The sequence below is a fragment of the Aedes aegypti genome, chromosome 2, assembly GCF_002204515.2.
Source record: "Aedes aegypti strain LVP_AGWG chromosome 2, AaegL5.0 Primary Assembly, whole genome shotgun sequence".
NCBI lineage: Eukaryota > Metazoa > Arthropoda > Insecta > Diptera > Culicidae > Aedes > Aedes aegypti.
In genome coordinates this window covers 271530785-271554569 of record NC_035108.1, presented here as the reverse complement: position 1 = coordinate 271554569, position 23785 = coordinate 271530785, and the positions used below count along the sequence as shown (strand labels likewise).

The 23785-nt window shown below is 38.1% G+C and overlaps 1 protein-coding gene across 1 annotated transcript in view; it reads left to right on the top strand.

Moving 5' to 3' along the window:
* Positions 1-3803: 3803 nt before the first annotated feature.
* Positions 3804-23785, top strand: part of LOC5574285 — a 76447-nt gene continuing 56465 nt past the window's right edge. The window contains exon 1 of the mRNA XM_021845087.1: positions 3804-4179. The gene's annotated coding sequence lies outside the window, so the exon portion shown is untranslated. The remainder of the gene's footprint in view (positions 4180-23785) is intronic.

The following is a 23785-nucleotide window of genomic DNA, read 5'->3' as shown; positions in this document are numbered from 1 at the left end:
CAGAGAACGAGCATTCCAATTTAAAATATATAAATTATTATTTAGATCCATTAGAAAAACGTAATCCAATAATAATTTGGTTAGTAAATTTTACACCAACTTGGACTGCTTCAGTCATAGTGGTGGCTTTGAACATTGCATCAATCATTAGATTAAATTGTTCAGTTAGAAATTTAAAATCAGAGGCAGACATATCACTTGAAGTGGGTACATTATCTGATGATTTCCCATTAGAATTTTCGGTAGACGAAGAAGCGGAGTAGGAGTTACCTGTTGCGGTAGGGTTTTTTTAATTTGATTTTAAACAAGTAGAATGGGTACTTATAGTACGTATAGGGTAGGAGTTCAAATTATCTGCTAAGATATCGGCAAAGGATTTTCCGTGGGTAGATCCATTCGAAATTGAAAGATTCGAACGGCTACTCGACGGATTGAAATTAGTTTGTAAATGAGCATGATTATGATCTTCCTGATGGGTATGATTCATGATCAAGCGATCGTTAACTGAAAAATGAGCATGAGCCTCAACGACTCTCTTGCGCTAAGGGCAAGACCAAAAATTTGACTTATGATTGCCCTTGCAATTGGCGCATAAGAATTTATTGGTATCTTCCTTGACTGGACAGACGTCCTTGGAGTCCTCCGCAAATCATGCATTTAGCATCCATCCGACAATTTTTGTACCATGACACCACTTTTGGCACCGACGGCACTGATTGGGGTTCTGGTAATTTCTTCCAGGTGTTTGAAAATGTTCCCACTTGAATCAAAGAGCCTGGGCTGGAGAAGTTTGGTTTGTATTTGGTTTTTGCTCGTGATACCGAAGGAGTTCTGGAAGAACTCCAGAGTCTGTTTTGCTTGGTTTTAAGCTCACACAGCCAAGGGCGTTTTTGAAGCATGCCCGAGAGATCTCGATTTACTTATGATTTATGCTCGGGATGCCAAATACACCGCCGAAGCTTTTGTTTGCTACATTTGGTTAGTGTATGATTTTTTTTAGCCCTACGGCAATGGCGCGGAATGTGTTTTTTTTTTTTAAATTGTGTCTCGTATTGCCGAAGTACTTTAATTTGTGATTGCGTTAAGTTTTTGTTTGTAATGCATACCAGAAGATCGTAGGTGGTCATAAATGGTTTTGGTCGTCATTTCCAAAAGTTAGGGTTACCCTCCGTCCAGATTTAGCAGGACATGTCCTGATTTCAATATTCTTTTGAGGTATCCTGATTAATTTTTCCAATTTTTTTTATGACTTGGCGAACACCGTGGAATGTAGGGGATAGGAAAAGCAAAAAAAAGCAAGTGGCATTCATGTTGAGTTTTGTGGTTCATGAATCGACTTTCAGCCGCATCGAAAGTTATGGATACGTATCATACTGTGCTACAATATTTTCAAATTCAGTCGATGTTTGATTTGGACTCGTAATAAAACGCTAGCTATTATCTTTGGAATATTTTCACAGAATTCCATCGCTATCAGAATAAAAGAGATCTTCAAATCATTAATAATCAGTTTCAGCACAGATAGTAGCAATAATGGGAACATAAAACTGTTTCCCATCTTGCAATGTTTCAATGTTGGATGCATCGCAATGGATCATTCACTCACTATTCTGTCACATTTTTGGAACTCAAAGAAATGAGAAAGCTTGTACCACTGCTGTCATCATTGAAGATGTTTTCAAATAAAAAATACAGTTGCGATTTCAGTCGACCTATTTTTTGTTTGTTTTCGGCGTATTGACACTGTGACCATTTGATCTATCAGTGGAGTTACTATTTATAAAAACCATGGCCGAAACTACAAAGTTAAACCAGGTGGGTACTCTGTGAATTTCTGGAAAAATCTTTTACTAATGTCTCTCAGAATCGTGTTGAAAACACTGCCGATTTTCAGTAAAGCTCTTTGTAAGATTTCTCTTTTTTTTTGTAGGGCTCGTAATAAATTTCTGGCGAGATTATTAGCGAATTATCACGAGATCTCAGTGGAAACTTAAAGGAAGCTTCTATGTGGAAATAAAAAAATATCTTAGCAGATTCAATGTGAAAGCATGATTTAGAAAAACCAAGCGGCATTTACTTGCATGATCTTAAATAAATATCTGAAAAGGCATTAGGCGGATTTCAAATATATTTTTCATAGATTCTATAAAATATACTTTTCACATTCTTAGTAATTGCAGATTTTTTTCAAAATCATCGGTGAATTGCTGGCAAGATTGTTGCAGAATTTACTGGACTAAATAAATAGTTGGATATTTAGAGACCCCTCAGGATTCAGAAATAAAAAGTTTACTCAAAGATTGTGTTTTTTACTTATGTTTCTCGTCATCGGTCAATGATGAAAATGATGGTCCTAAATCAACTAACGATCATCTAAAAATAATTAAAAAAAACAAGTAAGGCAAGTGTAGGAATTTAAGAACACAATTTTCGTTTTGGTCTGTTGCGATGTGAGAAAATAATTTTAATATATAATTTTTGTATTGACCATACGATGTGATAAAATACGTTTGTTGTAAATTTCATAACTGTCCAAATGTCATTTGAAAATGGGATTCAAAAAAGGCTCGGCACATTTTCATCCCACGGGCAGCAATCAAACCTCGCACATAATCTAGCAACACCGTACCAAAAAAACACTGTTCGGTTTTCGGAGCGTCCGACAATTCAATGCAGCACAATATGTATGGAAATTAACAATGCTGAACTGCCTTAGACGTATCTCTAACAGTCCGATAAATTCAATTAGTGATTTGACTTTTCTAATTATGATTGGCATGAGCTGTCCGGAATTCGGTTCAATATGTTCGGAATATGGAACAAGACTGTTGTACCGTTCAGAAAAATAATCATGACAAGGCCACACAGTTCTATTTGTTTAAAATTATTCAAATAAAGACAAAGCAATAGCATTGAAAGATTTCTATGAAATATGTGGCAAATAACATACAGGACCACTAGAGAGATAATTTATAGGGGAAGATTAAGAAAGAAAACTTAAAGTAACAGAAAACACAATTTAGTAAAAAGTATACCGAAAGTTTGTTATTTTTGAACAATTATTGAGACTTAATTTTTTTTGTTGCAAAACTTTTAATTTTACTGAAAAGTTTAAAAATACAGCTCGTGCTCATAACCAGAATTCCACATTTTTGGTACATTTACATAGATTATGCAAAAGGAAATCAACGAAAACCTGGTGAAAGTCTGGGAGACTTTTAACGTGTAACGTGATGTCACGAAATCGCCATACACTGTCTGGATAAAGGTAGCAATTTGCTAAATAACATTTGAGCCGCCGAGTCCCAATCTGTCAAGTTAAACAATAACCATTGCGCGATTTATTTTAACGCCGCAAATAAATCATCATAAATACTTACAAAGGATGTGCCGAACTGAAATCCCCCCTCAGCATAGTCCCGTATACAGCACTGCTCCCTCACCTTTATCCATCAGTCATCGGCGAGCAACCAACTCGACTTTATCCGACCACCCCCAACCCGCAACAACGAGAGGCGGCGGCAGGCAAGCTATCAACCAAAGGCAGCAGCAGCGGCAGCGGTGTTGTTTTTAGTGTTTGGTGTGAGGACCCTTTTGGCCTCTTCTCTGCGGCTGGCGGCGGCGACTTGTGCGACTCCTGATAATCGCCTTGGCACTCTCTCACGTAACATAAATTTTCTCTCTCGCGTGCGCGTGCCAATTTCTCATTTTTCTCTTTCTGGTGGCCAACACCAATTCGAAGGATTTCCTGGCTACCGTTTGCCTTCCCAGCAAGCCATCCAGCCAGCCAGCCAGAAATGTGGTACAATAACAGACGGCAGTCTGTGGCACGACTTCGGAACGTTCGCACGCTTTTCCCGTGGAAACTCGGTAACCTGTCGCGACAGTTGTAGGACTTGGGAGGGTTGAGTGTTTGAATTCGAAACACGTGTGAGCGTTAAGACATTCGTCCTGTGAAGCCGACGGCAACGGAGTGCAATCTGGTGTGGACCGTTGTGACCAATGATAACGTGTTTTTTGGTGAACTTAGGAAATAGCTGAGGGAACTCAGGATACTAAAGCGTTCAACCAAGGATACTAGAACGTGGTGACTGAATGTTCAGTAAAAAATAAAACAGACCGTTTAGAGGAGTACCAAACCAACACCAGGCAGCTGCAGTAACCAACGGCGTGAAAAAGGTAGATTTTCCTTTAATCCTTCCCCCCTTTCGGTGGAATCCCACCAACGACGACACGTCAGGTCAACGTCGAAAAGAGAGAAGAATGGCAAAAGCCAGGCAGCAGTAGGTAATCCCCGGACCATAAAAAGAAAATGAGCGTAAAATCATAACCTTTCCGACACCCGTCACTCACATCGTAATCCTTTGGCCTCGTGTCGTGTGTCGTGCGGTGGCGGGTGCTGACTCCCGATTGTCAGTTCTAGTCCGACCGGCCACAGACACCCAACTACCCACCCACCCGTGTCATGCAACGGTTGATGACGGGAATGTGAAGTCCGAGGTACACATGGGACTAAGTGGTGACACTAGTTGGTAAAAGTTTGAATTATATTTATGAACTGAAACATTAGATTATGTCCTTGGATAGTGCTCGTTTTTAAAGTGTTAAACCATAAACTATTGTTCTTATGTTCTGTTGAATCTCGGAGAATGCCTATATAAGAGATCACTTAGGCAATAGCAGTAGTCTTGAATATCTTCAATAAATGATTGATGAATGAATGAATGATTTTAAATTGTTCAGATAAGGTACCCCAGGACAATTTAGAAGACGGGATAAGTGCGACATTCCGGAACAGCTTATTTGTGGTTAAATTCTCAAGAAGATAGTCTTGGAGCCATAATGACAAGGAATCAAGCTCAGAAAATGATGTTGTTTTTATTCTCATGTAAACTGTGTAACAGTTGTAATTTCTGCGTCATTTTCAACTAGCATGATGCAACACGTTTAACGTGTTATGTTGTCGCAAAATAAAATGACTTTGTCTATTTGTTTAGTTTTGAAAATGTTATCAGAGTAAAGCTGATAGGCCTGAGGATTTTCTAGATTAAATTATTGGAGTGTTTTAACAGATATACAGTGGATAGGCAAAATGATTGAGATAGGCTAAATTTTGACTTAATTCAAATGCTTATAGCTTCGAGAAATATGGATGAAATTGGATGCATCTGGAAGCAGTTGACGGAAAATTTGGTCTAGTTTCAGTAAATTGCTTGGTCATGCTATTGGCCATCGGACAAACTGAGATGTTCCGGATTTTCCGAGGTCATGTCCAAAAGGCATTTTTTCTATCGCTTATATGTTTGTGCGGTGTTAAGTTGTATGGATGTATACAATTTTCCTAAAAACTATAACTGACAGGATGATGTATGCCGTTGAACATACTATATAGCGGTTTTGGTAGCCGGTTATGCTGAAAATACGTCGAAAAGCATTCCCTTCTGAAAATCTTGAAGTTTATTGCCCACATTGATATGGTTCCAGATATGTTCCTAATTGGTTCCACCCCCCAGGGAACCTGGAACCTACTATACAGTGGTCAGTGCATCTAATAGTTCTGAATATATTGCTGGAAACATCATTTTGAAGTTTGATACCCATTTGGGCATAACTTTGGATAACTTATACGTGGTTGGAAATACAAACATGATTGACCATATTTTCCGGAACCAGTTTTACGGAATCTTAATGCATCCATTGGCATTCAACTACCTATTAGTTCAAGTTTCTTGCAACATCTATACAACTTCACGCCGCACAAAAATACAAGCGACAGAAAAATGCCTTTTGGACATGACCAATATGCATAGCCAAGCTAGTTATTGAAACTGCCGTTGACTGCTTCCGGATGCATTCAATTTCATCCATTTTTCATAAAGTTATAAGAATTTGAAATTAGGCAAAATTTTGCCTATCTCAATAATTTTGCCTGTCCCCTGTATGTAAAACATCGATTTAATAAATAAAATTTAGTTGCTGTAGAAAGTCGAATCTATAAATATGGAATACCGATACATGGATTACCAATTTTACCAGCGCTTTAGTTTTATGGAATTCATAGAATTTTAAATGGTTTTTATTTAAATGATTATATTTTTATGATTCGAAAACGCATTTAAACAATCTTCAGCTTACTCTACTAGTGGATTGAAATGGGTTTAACCTGGGAGAGAGAAACCGATACGAAATTTATGTACGTCAAGGTGCGCCGAGATTCAGCTGTAACGAACTGTCACTGTGAGCCCAGATCTAAAACAATGGACATACATAATAAAAGTGCGTAATTGATTAAAACATATTTTTGCATTTTATCAAATGTGACAAAAAATCGATTGAAAAGCTATTCATGCTTATTCAAAAGTAATGTCGCAATAGCACCTTTTATTCTGATTGAATATAAAGCATTCAAATACGCATCATTTTACTTTTTCCAATAAAAACGAGAATGAAATGCATAGAAAACTTTGGCCCTTTTTCCATGTTTGTCCAGAACGATCGAAGGAACACATTAAAAGAAAACTAGCGATTTTCATCAAGTCTGCCTTGATTGTCGTTGGCAAGCTGGAGTTTTCTTGCACTTCGAAATAACTTTGTGTCATATTTCGTGTGTAATATCGGTGCCTCCCTCCCAGGTTTTAACCTGGGAGGGAGGCACAAATACTACACACGAAATATGAATCAATATTTTTCCAATTTGCAAGATAACTCTCGCGCACCAACAACAATCAAGGCTGGCTTGGAAAAATCGCTAGTTTTCTTTTGCTGTGTACCTTCGATCTTTCCGGACAAACATGCAAAAAGGGCCAGAGTTTTGTGTGCATTTAATTTTCATTTTGATTGGAAAAGAGTAAAAAGATGCGTGTTTCAATATTGTATGTGGAATCAAATTAAAAGATGCTATCTAGACATTGTTTTACGGTGGGCAGGAATTTATTTTCAATCGATTGTTGTCAACTTTGTTGAAATGCAAAAATATGTTTTGATCAATTACGCACTTTATCATGTTTGTACATTCTTTAAGGTTCGAGCCCACAGGGACAGTTCGTGAAAGCAGAATCTCGGCTCACCTTGACGTACATAAATTTTGTGTCGTTTTCTCCCTCCCTGGTTTTAACCATTTAGTTTTTCTCTTAAAATCAAAGCAATGCTTATAAAAATTTATCATTGTACGAATTCCATGTCAAATCGGTAATCTTCCACATGTTTTTGTTATGGTAGCAAATAGTAGTTTTCGAAACAAGTAGCAGAATGATGATTAACATTTTAAACGAAAAATAATCTCTTGCTATTTTTGCATTATGCTGCAACAATAGATCTTTAATGAAGAGCTTTCAATATGTTGCAAATAAATTTTCCCTTCTTCTTCTTTTTCTCCTTCTTGGCATTACATCCCCACTGGGACAGTGCCTGCTTCTCAGCTTTGTTCTTTGTTCTTTTGTGCACTTCCACAGTTATTAACCGAGAGCTTTCTTTGCCAAATTTGCCATTTTTGCATTCGTATATCGTGTGGCAGATACGATGATACTCAATCCCCAGGGAAGTCAAGAAAACTTCCATTACGAAAAAATCCTGGACCGACCGGGAAACGAACCCAGACACCTTCAGCATTGCTTTGCTGTGTAGCCGCGGACTCCAACCACTCGGCTAAGGAAGGTCCCCAAATTTTCCCTTCTATTACCAAGCAATTTTTATCAAGTGTTACGTCCCAACTGGGACACAGCATGATCCAGCGCGAAATATACTTTGAGCGTTCTCTTATCATTAACTTGAACTTTCTTAGCCAATTTACTATTTTTAAATATGTACATCACAACAAGCTCAAAGATACTCTATGTCCTGGAATGTAGAGTAAATTATTATTCCGAAAAGATATTCTACCAGACCCATCACGAATTTTGTTTAGTTATGCTATCTAATGTCACAACAATTTTTGACATCCATTTCACTACGCGAACGACACGCGACAAGTTTGAGTTTGCTCTCATCGCCCGCCTTCGCAGGAGCAAGCAACAAGGTCGAAGGATTAAACATCAATCCCTGCTTAGATCGATTTTATCATAGTGAAAAATGATATTTAGGGTAAGTGTACCAGTTATGGACATAGGGGTTCCCTATTTCGCCATACGTGATTACTTTAATGTCTTCACATTTTTGAAAATTTTGTGTGTTGTAGTAGTTAGATTTAAGATATATCTGGAAGTCAAAGCATTCAAAAAGACTTGAAATGTGAAAATTATGAAAATGTCACATATGACCAAATAAGGAACCACTATGGCCATAACTGGTACACTTTCCCTAGGTCAAAAATAAAAATTGTGTATTAGAGGATTACGGCAAAGTAGGCCGTCATTCAAATTTTTACTGGACATCAATAATTGTGACTAATTCGTCTCACGATTGCGATTTGCTGAAAATCACTTGTTTTTGCACTGACATAGCTGAACAAGCATCAGCATACTTTCTGCATGTAAGAGCAAGAAGTGATACTTTTCTGAATCAATATTACCTATGAAAATTGAGTTTTATCACTTTGAAATTGCGAACTGCAAGATCACATGGCTACCAAAACGAATGACGGGCTACTTTGCCTTAAATGGGCTTTTCTTAGCCTTATGGATAGAGTCCGCGGCTACAAAGCAGAACCATGCCGGGTTCGATTCCGGTTCGGTCTCTTCGTAATGGAAATTTTCTTGACTTCCCTGGGCATAGAGTATCATCGAACACGATATACGAATATGAAAATGGCAACATCGACAAATAAAGCTCTCAGTTAATAACTGTGAAAGTGCTCATAAGAACACTATTCTGCCAAGAAGAAAAAGAAGGATTAGATCATCAAAACGTATTTATTTTAACAAAAAAAAAAACAAAACATTGAATATCGCCCAAACGTATTTCTTGAGCTTGAGCTAGATTGGCCACCCCTGGAAGATAGAAGTTAAGCGACGGGCCTGAGATTGAACCCATGACCTTCTGCTTATGAAGCAAAAGCGGTAGCTATTACACCACCAAGCCCGCTTTTGGCATACTGCATGTTCTTCTATCAATTTTCATTCCACACCTGATCACAGGAAAGGATTCTAATATTTCAGAGTACTTTTCAAAGGCATGCCTATTTATCCATTGAAATTGGATTCCTTAATAACTTCAAGGCATGATACCAATATTGTCCGTGCTTCAGAATCATAATCCTTATTTCTTCGAACTGAAGAATTCAATTTTCCTCGTCAACTGGGAAAAACGAGACCTGTCGCTTTATACAAGGTTCAGAATGCAACAAGCACCTACAAATGTTCTTTTGATTACTAGTTAGAAATTCTGTTCTCTCCGTTTAAAGTAGTTAGGATTATGATTCACTGGTAGATCTCTAACCCATGACGCATCACGTCAAGATCACTAAAAGTAATGTTGAAAGAAAATATTTTTCTTTCTGGCGTTACATACACCTTGGGCAGATCCTGCTTCTCAGTTTAATTTTGTTATGAGCACTGCCACAGTTATTAACTGAGTGTTTTTATTGTTTTTATTTAATTCGTGTGGCAAATACCGCGTGAGCCAATATCGTGTGGAATGCGCGAAGATACTCTATGTTCTGTGAAGTCAATAGCATTTCCAACCCAAAAAGATCCTCGACCGGTTCTTTGAATGATCTTGCTGGATAGTTGCGCGTTTACCGTAACGGTTCTCTGGGTTCCCACCCTATAGGAAAATGTTGACCCTATCAAGACATAAATAACACAAAAAATAGTCAAAGTTGACGAAGCTTTCAAATGATCCTAATCTAGACTCCTCTCCCAGACTTTCCATGTAAGTACGCAAATCGGAGCAGACCATAAATTTGCCCAAGCGCAACGAAATCTTTCCCCCGTGTGTACCATATTCATTCGACCACTTGAAGCAATCAGTCACCGACCGCAACCCACCCACACGTGTTCCGCCTCCGGTTGTATCCCATCCATCCATCCATCCATCCACCCACCCACGTAAATCACCCATCGCACCACCCACTCATCATCGGTAGCTGACGGCGCGCACACACACATTCACTTTTTCTGACACCCTCAGCCCCATCGGCCGTCTACTGGTCTGATCTTTTCTGTGCTTGGTGAGTGAGCACTGTGCTATCCGTGGACCGACCGTCGTCATCATCGTTTGCTACCTTCTAGGTTTTGCACTGAGACCTCCATTTACGTACATTCTATTTACGTAAATGTTATTTACGAAATCTTACGTAAATGGAATTTGCAACCGACAATAGTTTATCATACACTCCCGTGCAAAAGTTTTGGTTTACCCCCTCAAAAACATACAAAAGTCTTTTGTTCATATCCAATTGAAACTCTCTAAGCCGCATTCGAAAGGCAAAGAGTTATTCTTACTTCGTATGTATTCTTCCAAAAAAAAATTTTGAATTTTGTATACTAAATTTTTACTCAAAGTTGCAACATTTTTTTTAAAAACACACTGAAAAACCATTTTTAATTTCCTCAACATTGGATCGACCAACATTTTAAAACAAGGTGTCATTAGAATCGTAATCTTATATTCTTTGAAGAGCACTCACGAATTTTTTGCGGGAAAATCTGAAAACTATTCAAAATTAATGAAACAGCCATTCAAATCATCGTGCAAAAGTTTGGGTTCACCCCTCAGTATGGTGCAAATCGTGCAAAAGTTTGGGTTCACCTGAGCCGCACGCAAATCATTTTTGTCAATATCTCTGCCATTTTTCAACCGATTTTAATAATAAATCTTCGAGCTGTTTAGTAGAATATCTATAAGTAGATGAAAAAAAACGAATTTAGTACTATACCAATTAATTCCACTAGAGTTTGTATCCTTTGACAGATACGCGTATTTCGACCTCAACTGTAAGGCCGTCTTCAGTGTCCACCACTTTAAGTGAAAATTTAGTATACAAAATTCAAAAAATGTTTTTGTAAAAAAACATATGACGTAAGAATAACTTTTTGCCTTTCGAATGCGACGTAGAGAGTTTCAATTGAACGCGTAATCACAGAGATATGGACTGAACACTTTTGTATGTTTTTTGGGGGGTGAACCCAAACTTATGCACGGGAGTGTATATCTATGAATATTTGCATACATAGAAGACAAAGAAGACAATTACATATTACGCACACTTAAGCCCAATTCGAAGTATGAGCCATCTAAAAGCATATTAATTAAAGCAATCTTTAAGATATCTCTGCGTTATTATGCTATCAGGACACTTACCTCTCGAATGGTAGTAGAAGATTTGAATTCCACATCACCAATAAATTTAAATAAATAGAAATGTGTGCCCTCTTTGTGATTCTTTTTCCGGACACCACATCACTTTTGCTTCTTATTCCGGACGCTTTGATTCGAATTCCGGACAGCTCGTGAAAAGCAAAGATATAAATGTTAAATCGTTAAATAAACGCAAGCAGCCGTTATAAAAACGTCAAAACTACTTGAGCATAGTAAATTTTCATGGTTTGCTATGTTAAAAGCTTGAGAAAACGAGTCTCTAAATTGTGAACTTTTGAGCGGCAAATTTTGAAACATTTCAATTGAAACCTTTCCCATACAAAGTTGAGTGTCCGGAATTTGAAGCTGTCCGGAATTTGAATCAGAACGGTAGCTACCTATATTATACGTGATGATCTATGAGTAGACCTCACCAACTTCTTGGAGTATAGGTGTTCAGATTAATAAAGGTAACTAGTAATCAACGCGATCTTTATCATTACAATTCATACTCATGCAAGATCAAGCGAGTATGATCTATTATGTTTTGAATTCAACGCCTATCTAAGTATATTCGAATTCTCCTTTGAATTAAAAATTTCAAATCTATACTCGTATCTGTCAAGCAAATAGAAAAAAGTTCAAAATACTATCAACTCCAATGAAATTGTATAGATGTCTAGGTTTAAAAGAACTATTGAAAGTTGTCCGAATTTATCCTGGTGAGTCACTGGGTTACATCGGATAAAAATGAGTTCCGGTTTCCTTTTTCGTCTACATTTACCCAAATACAGTCGACTCTCTACATCTCGATGTTCTACATCTCGATATCTCTCCCTATGTCGATGATTTTTTCGGTCCCTTCATTCTGCATACATTTTCACTCTCCATATCTCGATATCCTCCTTATCTCGATGTGATTATTGTTCCCGATTTTCTCGATATGCCCATTATCGAAGGTTACTACACTAGATTTAAGGGATGCAGAACAATTTGTGAAGATGAAATGACATCTGTTTGTTTTTGATTTTCCTAATGACGGAGTGATTTTCAATCTAGTATTCATTAAAAATTTGTTCTAGGTCTCGATCTCTCTCTATCTCGATGTTCCTTTCGATATCGAGATGTGGAGAGGAGACTGTAGTCGATATAAACCTTACTCCCACAAAACTTGTTTTTACAGTTTCAACTAAGGATTTCATGTGAAGACTAAATTAGACAATGGGATTTCTTGAACCCCAATATGATATGGTCGGTCAAATCAAAACTTGGTATAACCGAACGTGAGGTTATTGAAAGGTGGAAGCAGCAATACGACGAACACCTGAATGATGCAGAGGAGGAAGACCAAGGTAGCAATAGGTGAAGTTAGGGATGCTATCCAAGTCAACAGCTCAGGAACAACAAAGCAACTCGAATGGATGGTATTGGAGCGGAACTTATTAAAATGGGCCCGAACAGGTTGGCTACTTGTCTCCACCGATTAATAGCCAGGATCTGGGATATAAAACAGCTACCGGATAAGTGGAAGGAGGGAGTAATATACCCAATATACAAAAGGGGCGACAAGTTAGAATGTGAAAATTATCGAGCAATCACCATTCATAACGCAGCGTATAAAGTGCTTTCTCAGATCATCTTCCGCCGTCTATCGCCACTAGCAAGCTGTTTTGTAGGAAGTGATCAAGCCGGTTTTGTGAACGGACAATCGACAACAGACCAAATCTTTATTTTGCGGCAGATCCTCCAAAAGTTTCGCGAATATCAAGTCACTACGCACCACCTGTTTATCGATTTCAAAGCGGTCTATGATACTATCGACCGGGAAGAGCTATGGAAGATTATGGACGAGAACAGTTTTCCCGGGAAACTGACCAGACTGATCGAGGCAACGGTGGATAGTATATAGTCCTATGTGTGAAGATATCGGATGCGTTATCGGACCCGTTTGAAGCACGTAAAGGACTTCGACAAGGCGATGGTCTTTCCTGCCTCCTGTTCAATATTGCGCTAGAAGATGTTATGAAACGGGCGGGCTTCAACATGCGGGGCACGATCTTCAATGAATCCAGCCAGTTCATCTGTTTCGCTGACAACGTGAATATTGTCGGAAGAACGTTCCAGGTGGTTGCCGAACAGTATACTGGGTTGAAACGTGAAGCAGGCCGGGTTGGATTGAAGGTAAATACGTCGAAGACGAAATATCTCCTGGCTTGAGGAACCGAGCGCGATAGAGCTCGCATTGGCAAACGCGTGATGATCGTCGGAGATGAGCGCAACGAGCTAGGTGCTTTGACCAAGTGGAGCAGGATCTTGAAAGTGTGGGGCGATCGAACATTGCGGCGCAGGTCATGTCTTGAAGAACGTAGCGCCATCAAAAGTAAAGTTAAACCTCAACAATTAAAAGGATTCAATCCATAGAGTGACGAGTGAAACAGCGCGAGAAGCGATAGGAATAGCTTGAAGACGCCCCAGAAGCAGTTTGTTTGACTAGGAGTACCAGTGAGTGACAGTTGTGAAAAACGTTGTCACACGTGGGATGTTAATATCTACCAGACTAAACAGAGAGCGGTAAACGGGAGCAAAATCAACCGAAAAGCGAAGGATTGCAGAAAGAAAAAGGAGTATGACGAAAATGTGATAGCCGGCACAAAACATATGAAACAGAACGATATGCGACGATTCTATGAAACTGTCAATGGCGTGCGGAGAAAGATAGCGCCGTCTCCCGTCATGTGCAACGACAGTAAAAGTAACGTGTAGACCGATAATACGATGGTGGCTGCCAGAGAGCACTTCGAAACATCGCTGAATGGTGGAAACGATAGAACATCAGAGAACAAAATGAATATCAACAACGACAGTCAAGCGATGAAGCCTCCAATAATAGATGAAGTTAAAGACACGGACACTGTCTTCAGCCATTTAGCTGCACAGACTGTAACTTAACACTAGACAACGGACAAGCATGCTGCAGTGGCACAACCGTGAAACATTTCTGACGAAAAGATTCAATGGCTACAGCGGTAATCGAACCCACACCCCATGACACGATGCGCTGACGACAATAACCGCTCGGCTATGAATCCCACAGGCGATAGGGGAGCTAAAATGCAACAAGGCTCCTGCGAAGGACGAGCTCTCGACCGATCTAACACGGTAGTGAGCGATATGATGGAATAATTTACCATATACTACTGAGGATATTGCACAATGATCGGGCTCCATATAAAGGGGCGGCCAAAACTACCAAAAACTTTTTTGAGATTTTTATGATTTTTTCAATTTTAAAATATACCTCATTTGTTATATTATTATGATCCTTAATTGAAATTGAACTAAAATTTAAATTTCTATGATTTTTGTGACGGCAAACAGGCTGAAGTCAAAAAATTGAAAAATGTAACAATAAAATATAGCACAAAATTTATAATTTAGGAATGCAATATTTCCCCAAAGTTACCCACTATCTGAAAGCTTATGGTTCAACACTTTTATCGAGCATGAGGATGGAAAAAAATATTTGGTTTAAGTTTTAATACTATTCAATATTACATTATAGTAATTTTGGTGATTTTGAATATGAAAAACAACTCTTGTCGCGTCATGTCGCCGCCATTTCGAATATTACACATCAAAAAGCATCCTTAGATCTTACAAAAAACGTTTAAAATTTTTGCAGAAATTTGCTGATTTGCAAGTTAGAGATATTTGAATAATTCAATATTTTACATATATTTTGACGATATTGTTCATACAAAGTTTATTTTAAATTTATTTAACCACTATTCATACACATTTTGATCAAACTCAATCAAATATGAACAAAATTTGTGCTTTCAGCCCGGTTTGATAACAATTTTAAATTAAAAAAATATTTTTTTCAAAGTTACGTAATTTGTGAATAATCCCTTCTGAAACAACAAAAACGCCAAATAACATATTCAGATTACATATTTCATCGATTAAGGCGATAAAAATAGTTTTGGCCAAACTTCACTTTTTTCCGACCATTGTGTATTGGAGGAAAAACTACTAGCCAGCTGCTAACAATGTGGGCCCATAGGTGCTGTAATATGGTGCTATATGGTGATGGTTACTTTCGATAATGATATTACGCGAGGTAGAACGGCGTCTTGCAACTGCGAATAGGAGTTTTTACAGATTTCGTAAACCGCTAAAGTCCCGCAGCTTACAGAGGAAACTAAATTCGCTTTGTCAAGACTCTAATACTTTCCGTCGCTACTGGCCATACACAAGAATCTTGGGCGTTTAAAGAGGTCTATCGGAGAGCTTTTGGAGTTTTCGAACGTAAAATGCTGCGAACAACACTCGGTGGCAAATTGGACACATCTGACGACGTCAGATGAATCACGAGTTACTCCAAGTCTATAGAGAAAGGAATCTTGTTTAGCGTATAAAAAACGGCAGGATGCAGCATATAGCTCGTATGTCAGAGGAACGTCAAGCCAAACCAATATTAAGCAGAGAGGCTTTTTGCAGTTGAGAAGGATTTAAGGTCGCTTAACGTTCTGGGCGACAGGAACTGGACCGGATCCAATGGAGAAAGCTTCTTCATTCGGGGTAGATTCAACTCAACAGAAAGGAATTGTTGATCATCAAGTAGTTAAGTAAAACAAATTCCATTTACGATATGATTCCTTTTACGAACCCCCGACCCATTACGTAAATAGAGGTTTCACTGTCTCATACAGTCAGTGCCGCAGAGTCCTTCTCTCATGACGATGACAACGACGGCGGCAATGACTCGACTCATCTCAACCGACCTGCCACCTATACGCGCGGCAATCCAGTTCAAGCGAAATACATAAAATAAAATTTACAAGTTCATGGTTCGGTTGTTTGTCATCTGCTGCTTCTGCTGCTATATGTGGGTAGGAAAGGACTATTCTGCCAACGAGCGTCTGGTCTGGTCGCCACCACCAGCAGCACCACCTATCACGAAAAGGGGGTTTCTCCGAGGGCGTTGGTGTGGGGAGGCATCAGACCAAACGACACGGCACGTTGTAATTCAGGATGACGAGCCTTGTGATTGCGAGTCCTAGCTAAGCACGGTTTGTCGTCGTCGACCGACATCGTCGTCAAAGTTTTATTGCAGTGCTAGCTGGGCTGCTAACGATTTCGGCGATGGCAGGGCACATGATGATGCGTGAGTGTGTCTTGGCCTGACCCGGTCGTTCGGATCGCTGGGATACGTGTGTTAGTCGCACAGCACGTGGGAAACATTGGGAGGATTGAGGGGTTGGTAGGCGACTAAATAGGAAAACTCAGTGCACACCAGTAGTCAGTGTCGAAGGCAATGTTCGCATCTTTTTATGACTCTACTTCTCTCACACCCCACATGGCGTGTGACATGCAGAGCGAGGCAATGGGTGGCGAGCTTGTTGGATCAGCATATCAGGAAAGCGATTTGCTGTCAGGTTGATTGTGGGACACAGTGTACCTCGTGTGACAATTCGAAGGCGCGACAAAATTCTATCGAATCTTATGATCAATAAATCGATAGGCCCGGATATTTTATCATCGATTTTCGACCGATGGTCGATGAATCTTAGGTACCTTCTGCAGAGTACCATCAGTAGGAACATTCTTTTCTTTTCTATCATAAACATTGTGCATTTCATGTAATATCCAGTGATTAATAATCCATTAATCCAAGGCACACAAAGGTGGTCGGAATTTACTCTTAGTACGTTCGCCACGTGCAATTGCAGCAATCACCGTATCCCCTCACTTTCATATGTGATGAGCTTTTCGTACCTTAAAAATATGATAAAAATTCGTTAAACATGTCAATTTTCTTATATTATTAAAAAAAACAACACGTCTTTAGCTATTTAGCTGCACAGACTGTAACTTAACACTAGACAACGGAAAAGCATGCTCCAGTGAGAAACATTCCTGACGAAAAGTTTAAAGGGCTGGAGCGGGAATCAAACCCGTATATCGTTATCGTATATCGTTTTTCAAGCGCTATAATAAGCAGTTTACGCAACAAGTTGCAGTATAACCGTTCCGGTGTCCGGCCATTTGGCCGAACGCCGTTTGGCCGAATGCCGTTTGGCCGAATGCCGTTTGGCCGAACGCTATTATGGTTCGGCCGATAATCGAACTCTCGACCAACCGATTATGAAGTAAGCTTGCTACCACTATGCCAGCTTTCACTGATTGTTAGTGGTGTGCGAAACTGAAACAAAAGGAGCTCGTGCCTGCCAGAGCGGCTCAAACGATTTCACAGTAGTTCGGTAAAAATAATGCTGCTTCCGAACTATTCGTTAGTATTTTACAGGGTTACAGTAAATTTGTTTATTTCACGTATTGTTTTCCAGTAAAAAGAAGATTTCACGGATTTTTTTCCGGTTAGATATTTAGATTTCACGGATTTTGTCGGTAAAATAGTAGATTGCACAGGAATATCTGTAATTTTATTGTTTACAGTTCAAATTCGATGATTTATTTCACAGGATACTGCGATTTATTCTCAGTGTGTACGCAACTCAAAACAGTTGTGCAATTAAAAGGCGTTACGTAATATTCATTACGCAACTGATTTCAGTTTTGTAATTTCGTAAAAGACCACTTGAGAGTATCAGAAATCCTATCGGGATGCATTATCCATTATTTTGCAAACTCTGATTTTTTGTATATTTATTAATTCCGCACTCAAAACAGTTGCGTAATAAAAAGGCGCTGCGTAATAGTCATTATGCAACTGAAATCAATAATAGTCATACGACAATGTGTGATTCTGTGCATTAAAGTAGGCTTTTTTGTGACAGATTGGCGTGATGAAAAACAGACTGTTATGATAAGAAATTGCGTGCTGTAAGAAACAATATTCTGCAAGCAATTGCGTAAACTACTATCATGGATTTCATAATGGAAGATATCCTGGTTATTGTTGGACTAGCCTTTTTCTGTTTTCTATTTATTTAGGAGCTAATAGGTATCCAATCAATTAGGGGCCCAGATAGCCGTAGCGGTAAACGCGCAGCTATTCAGCATGACCATGCTGAGGGTCGTGGGTTCGAATCCCGCTGGTCGAGGATCTTTTCGTAAAGGAAATTTTCTCGATTCCCAGGGCATAGAGTATCTTCGTACCTGCTACACGATATACATACGCAAAAATGGTCAATAGGCAAAGAAAGCTCTCAGTTAATAACTGTGGAAGTGCTCATAAGAATACTAATCTGAGAAGCAGGCTTTGTCCAAGTGGGGACGTAACGCCAAAAAGAAGAAGGTATCCAATCAAACGTTGGAGGTGGAAAGTCGTGGCAACATCCATTGCCAGCCACACTCATTTGCCTATGTGCCTCTTCAATACACTTAACTGTAGGCTCATCTGCTTCTAACTAATTTGTAAAAATTGACTCACAATTATAAAAATTATAAAATTATAAAAATTATTATAAAAATTATAAAAATGGTCCAATTTGTAAGAATAAGACTACTTTTCGCTAGGAGATTTAAGACCAAATTCAGTGATTGTAGAACAGATTGTTTGGATTCGAACAAATAAAAACTACCGCGCAGTTTCATACAAATAGTCTATACTTTACTTCGCATTCGTTTTGCTTAACAAATCAACTGAAATTATACTATTTCGTTTATTATGCTATGGGTCCCGTACTATCAAAGTTACTTGCATTATCAAAGATATCCCGTTTTACAGTTCCAGAATTAATGTTTTCAAAATTTTTGGTGCTCTGTAATTTTAAGTAGTTCATTTGAAGTTAATATGAAAATCACATTTGAATCACCTCTCGGGAAATTTCACTTTGGAATGAGTGGTCATCAGGCTTGACAATACTCTTCAACACCATCAGAGTTTGGTGATATACTCTAGAGCAGCGTGCTGCCTTTATCTTTTCGAAAAAAATACAAAGTAGAGGGGCAACGGAACATGAGCGAAGAAGATGCAGCACAAAGCACAACAGAGCAAAATTCCATCAAAAACGAGTGCAATCACAAATCCGCGAGGCCTGTCTTGTTCAGGCGGGACACTCAAGAATTATTTTAAAGCGTGAGTAAATGTGAGCATAGCATCAAGAGAGAAAGAGTACCAGAAAAAAATCTCGCATTTTCTGCACTCTCACTCGAAATTTTGAACGTGATTTTATTTTATTTATTTATTGTCGTCAATCATGTTTGTAGACCGTTACATAGAATTTCTTATGTGCTAGTTTCACTAATACATTCAATTTTCCTACTTAAGATAATGTGCGGAAGTATTGTTTTAGCTTCGCTTTGGACCAAGTTAAGTCAACTAAATCATAATGTTTATTATAAGTAGTCATCATTTGGTTCATTGGCCCAAATTTTGCATAATTAGTACGGTGATAGTTGATTGCAAATAGTTCTCGATGGCGTAAACGTCTTGATGGTACATAAAAGTGTAATTTAGATAATAATTCTGGTGAATCTATTTTATGAGAAACAATATCGTTTATAAATGAAATCATAGCATATTCGCGACGCTCTCTTAGTGTTTGAATATCAATCAACATACATCTAGCTTTGTAAGATGGTAATGGAAATTCAGTCCAACCTAATTTGCGAAGAGCATATGATAAAAATTGTTTTTGTACCGACTCTATCCTTTCTTCATGTACTGTTGAAAAAGGTGACCAAATTATGCTGCAATATTCAAGTATTGATCTAACATAGGCAATGAACAATGTTTTTATTGTGTATGGATCATTGAAGGTTGGTTGGTTTGACTTTATTAACGAGATTTTTAGCCCTAGGCTAGTCATCTCGGGACCAACGGCTTTACTTCCCTTCCGAAGGAAGTCGTCACTATAACTTTTTACGTCATAAGTGACTATGTCGGGGATGGGATTCGATCCCAGGTCCTCGGCGTGAGAGGCGAGTGTTCTAACCACTACTCCAGGTCCGTCCCCATGGATCATTGAAGTTGTAGTAGACTTTTCTGACACCATGTGTGGAAAATTTGTACTTCATATTTAAAAGTATGTATGTCCTGTGCAGTTTTTATTTCCAGATAAAGTTTCATATCGTCAGCATATATTAATACTTTTAGTTTGTCAAGAATAAAAGACAGGTCGTTCACAAACAGTATGAACAAGAGCGGACCTAAATGAGAGCCTTGTGGAACCCCTGAAGTGGCATGTATGGGAGTTGACCTATTTCCTTTGAATTTCACTATTAGCTCGCGAGTGGTTAAATATGATTCGATCCATTCCAGCAGTTTGGCTTCAATACCCATTTTCCGCAGTTTAAATATAAGCATGGGTATATCAACACAGTCAAATGCTTTACTAAAATCTGTGTACAAAGCTTCCACATGATTTCCATTTTCCATAGCACTCAACGAATAGTTTACAAATTCAAGAAAATTAGTGGTTGTCGATCGCCCTTTAAAAAAGCCGTGCTGCGATGTAGTTATTCTATTTTTGATTTGGATGAATACTTTTTCATTTATGATGGCCTCAAAGAGCTTCGGAATGCACGAAATAAGGGCAATGCCACGATAATTAACCACATCAGATTTTTTGCCTGATTTGAAAATGCGAACAAGGTATGAGCTTTTCCACAGTTTTGGAAAGACTCCAGACTCCAGTGACATATTGAAGAGCCAAAATGAAGGAGTAGTTAATTCAGTTGCTAAAGTCTTCATGAAAAATGGTGGAACTCCATCCGGTCCATTACCTTTGGTTGCATCCAAGTTTTTCAAACCATTCAATATTTCATGAACGTTTATATGACTGATACCAACATCGTTAGGAAATTCAGGATGGAAATCGAAATATTCATAATCACGATCAGCTTCAGTGAATGTTGTGTAAACTTCTTGAAAAAAAATTGAAAATAAGTTACATATTTCTTGTGAGGTATGGCCAACCTTATCATTAAAATACATTGTAGAAGGAAAGTTATTGGATTTAAGTTTAGATTTAACATAGTTGAAGAAATTTTTTGGACAGTTTTTGATTTCTTGCTCAGTTTTGGAGTTGTAGTTCTCATATACCAATCGCATTGCTGAATTAAGCTGTTCGCTCATGTTCAGATATACTTGTAAATTCTCTTGACTATTATGATTTTTGTAAATTTTGTGTAGTTTCTGTTTACGATTCTTCAAATTTATTATTTCTTTATTGAACCAGACAGGATGTCTTGAAAAACCATTACACCTTCTTTTAATGATTGGTACTTCTTCTAATATGATTTTGAACAAACAATTGTAGAAAACTTCAGTTGAATTATTTACATCATCTCTACTTCTCAAAATCGATTGCCAGTTTATATTATTTAATTTATTTCGTGATTTTGACTCCTCAGTTAAACGTCAAAATCGCATCATTTCTGCATCGTATAGGAGTTTCTGTCAAGCATGGTTGCCATTAAGGTGAAACATCTCGGAATCCAAAGATGGCCGGCACAATGGCCGACTTGTACCCCTACTCACGTTTTCAAATGCACTAAACTGGAGGAATAGTTGGCAAACGTTTCTGATCTTCTTATTTTATGCTTTCTGCTAGTGCACAAAGCCAAAATAAAAAGTGCACTGATGTTGGATGCTTCATTCGCGAGATTAGTGCCTTTCCACGAAATCTTAGAAGTTGATTCAAAACTGTTTCACCTTAAGTAAATCGAAATTCCACTGTGGTCATTGATTGAAATCTTTTTTTTTTAATTCGAAGCTATGGTATTGCAGCGTTATAAAATTGTGGCATACTAAAACAAATGAACTCTACAATAAACTGTTACTTTTTTATCATTAAACGACCCAATTCCAACATGAAGATTTCATTTTACGAGTGCTCTTCATGATATTTCTCAATCTAATACAAGATACACGTACTGTTCGGCTTCTAGAAACCCTTTTACGATTTATTACCCGATTCTAATTAGCTTTGTAGTCAACTGCTTACTAGCGCTGATTTAGATCTAATCATATCCTGTTAAATTTTAATTTTCCCAACCATTTTTTTGAAGAGACTTTCAGTTATTTAAGACCTGATTCAATTACATGTTACATACATAGATAGTAATTTTGACGTTATCATTTTTTTTGCAAACGAAATTCAATATTAAAAATGTTCTCGAAATTTTAACAAATTCCATTGTTGGAACAAGTGGCGTTACATTACTAAAATGTAATATGAAGTTCAAATCAGTTATTATGTATGACGCTTAAACTCTAGATTCATCGTTAAACGCTATGAGAATTATATAGCAATATCTGCCAAATGTATTATTTTTTTCCGCAAGAAACATTTTTTTCTCAAAATAAACATGTCAATTAAATCGCGACTTGCACACCTCAATCAGAATGCCGAATCTCGGTTAATTTTAATCGAGATCCGCACAGCCGAGTAGTCGACAAACAAATTAACTGGGATCTCAGCAAATAAAAACCGAGTATCAGTAAATCGTGCTTCGTTGCTGAGCAACCGAACAATTTGTTAGCTGAGTCTCGGTTAAAATCGGGAAACCGAGATTCGCACAGCCGAGCTTGTGAAAAAATCTAAGTGTGTGGTTTAGTTTAGAACATTTTTTTAAATTATTAAATAATATGAAACGTTTGGCGATGATGGAGTTTTTTACATCCTCATCAAGAAACTTCTTTGCTGAAAGTGATTTATCGTTCTTGTTTGATAGGGTGCAGAGCTACATTTGCACTTCCATGATTCACTTTGGCATGGAAGGTTTCTTTCGGCTGAATTTTCTGCAACTATGCGATAAGAAGCACTTCAATACGACGCATATTGTGGCCAAATGTGAGCTCAGTAGCTTTAAAAAAAACGACTGCTGAAGTGAATCAAAAGTGCCAAGAATGGGATCCGGCTCAAATGTTTCCAATTCGTGTATTTTCGTGAAAATGAGAAAATGCCAAGGTTGTACCAATTTTAAACCAGAACGAAAATCCTGCCGATGCTTCTAGCTATTATACAGTCAGCTTATTTTTTTATCAGTAAACTAAAAAAAGTTAGTTTGAACAGAACGAATAAAATTATAGTTTAACAAATGAGCATTTCGGATTCCGACATGACCATTTGACCACACATCAGCAAACGAATTTGAAAACTCTTCAACTAGTCTTCCTCTTCTAGACATAGGGAAAGCATTCGACATATCATTCAAAGGGTTGGATTGCAAAATTCAAAAACTTTGAATAACTTTAATTATCAGCATTCCAAATCTGACAGACTTTCTGAAGGAGCTCGTGTTCCTCAAGGCAGCCTCTTGGGATCAACTGAGTCAACTAAGGGATGTCAAAAATCTTTGTGGGCACATGCATCTCCATCAAAGGACCTATCATCTGTAGTAGATTGAATCTCCTTGGAAAATGGACTTCTACAGGAGATAGCTTCGGCAAGGATTTCCGAATGATCTTCTCGGCCTATAAGGAAGCCTTTGGCAGCATCCATTTATTTACGTTTTTTACGTAACGCTAGAATTGGATATATTTAAGGTGAAGATAAATCGAAGCCAAACTTTAAATTTTCAAAAGCGCCGATCTGGAAAACCAAACATCCGTTTGAGCTGAAAACTTAATCGATTG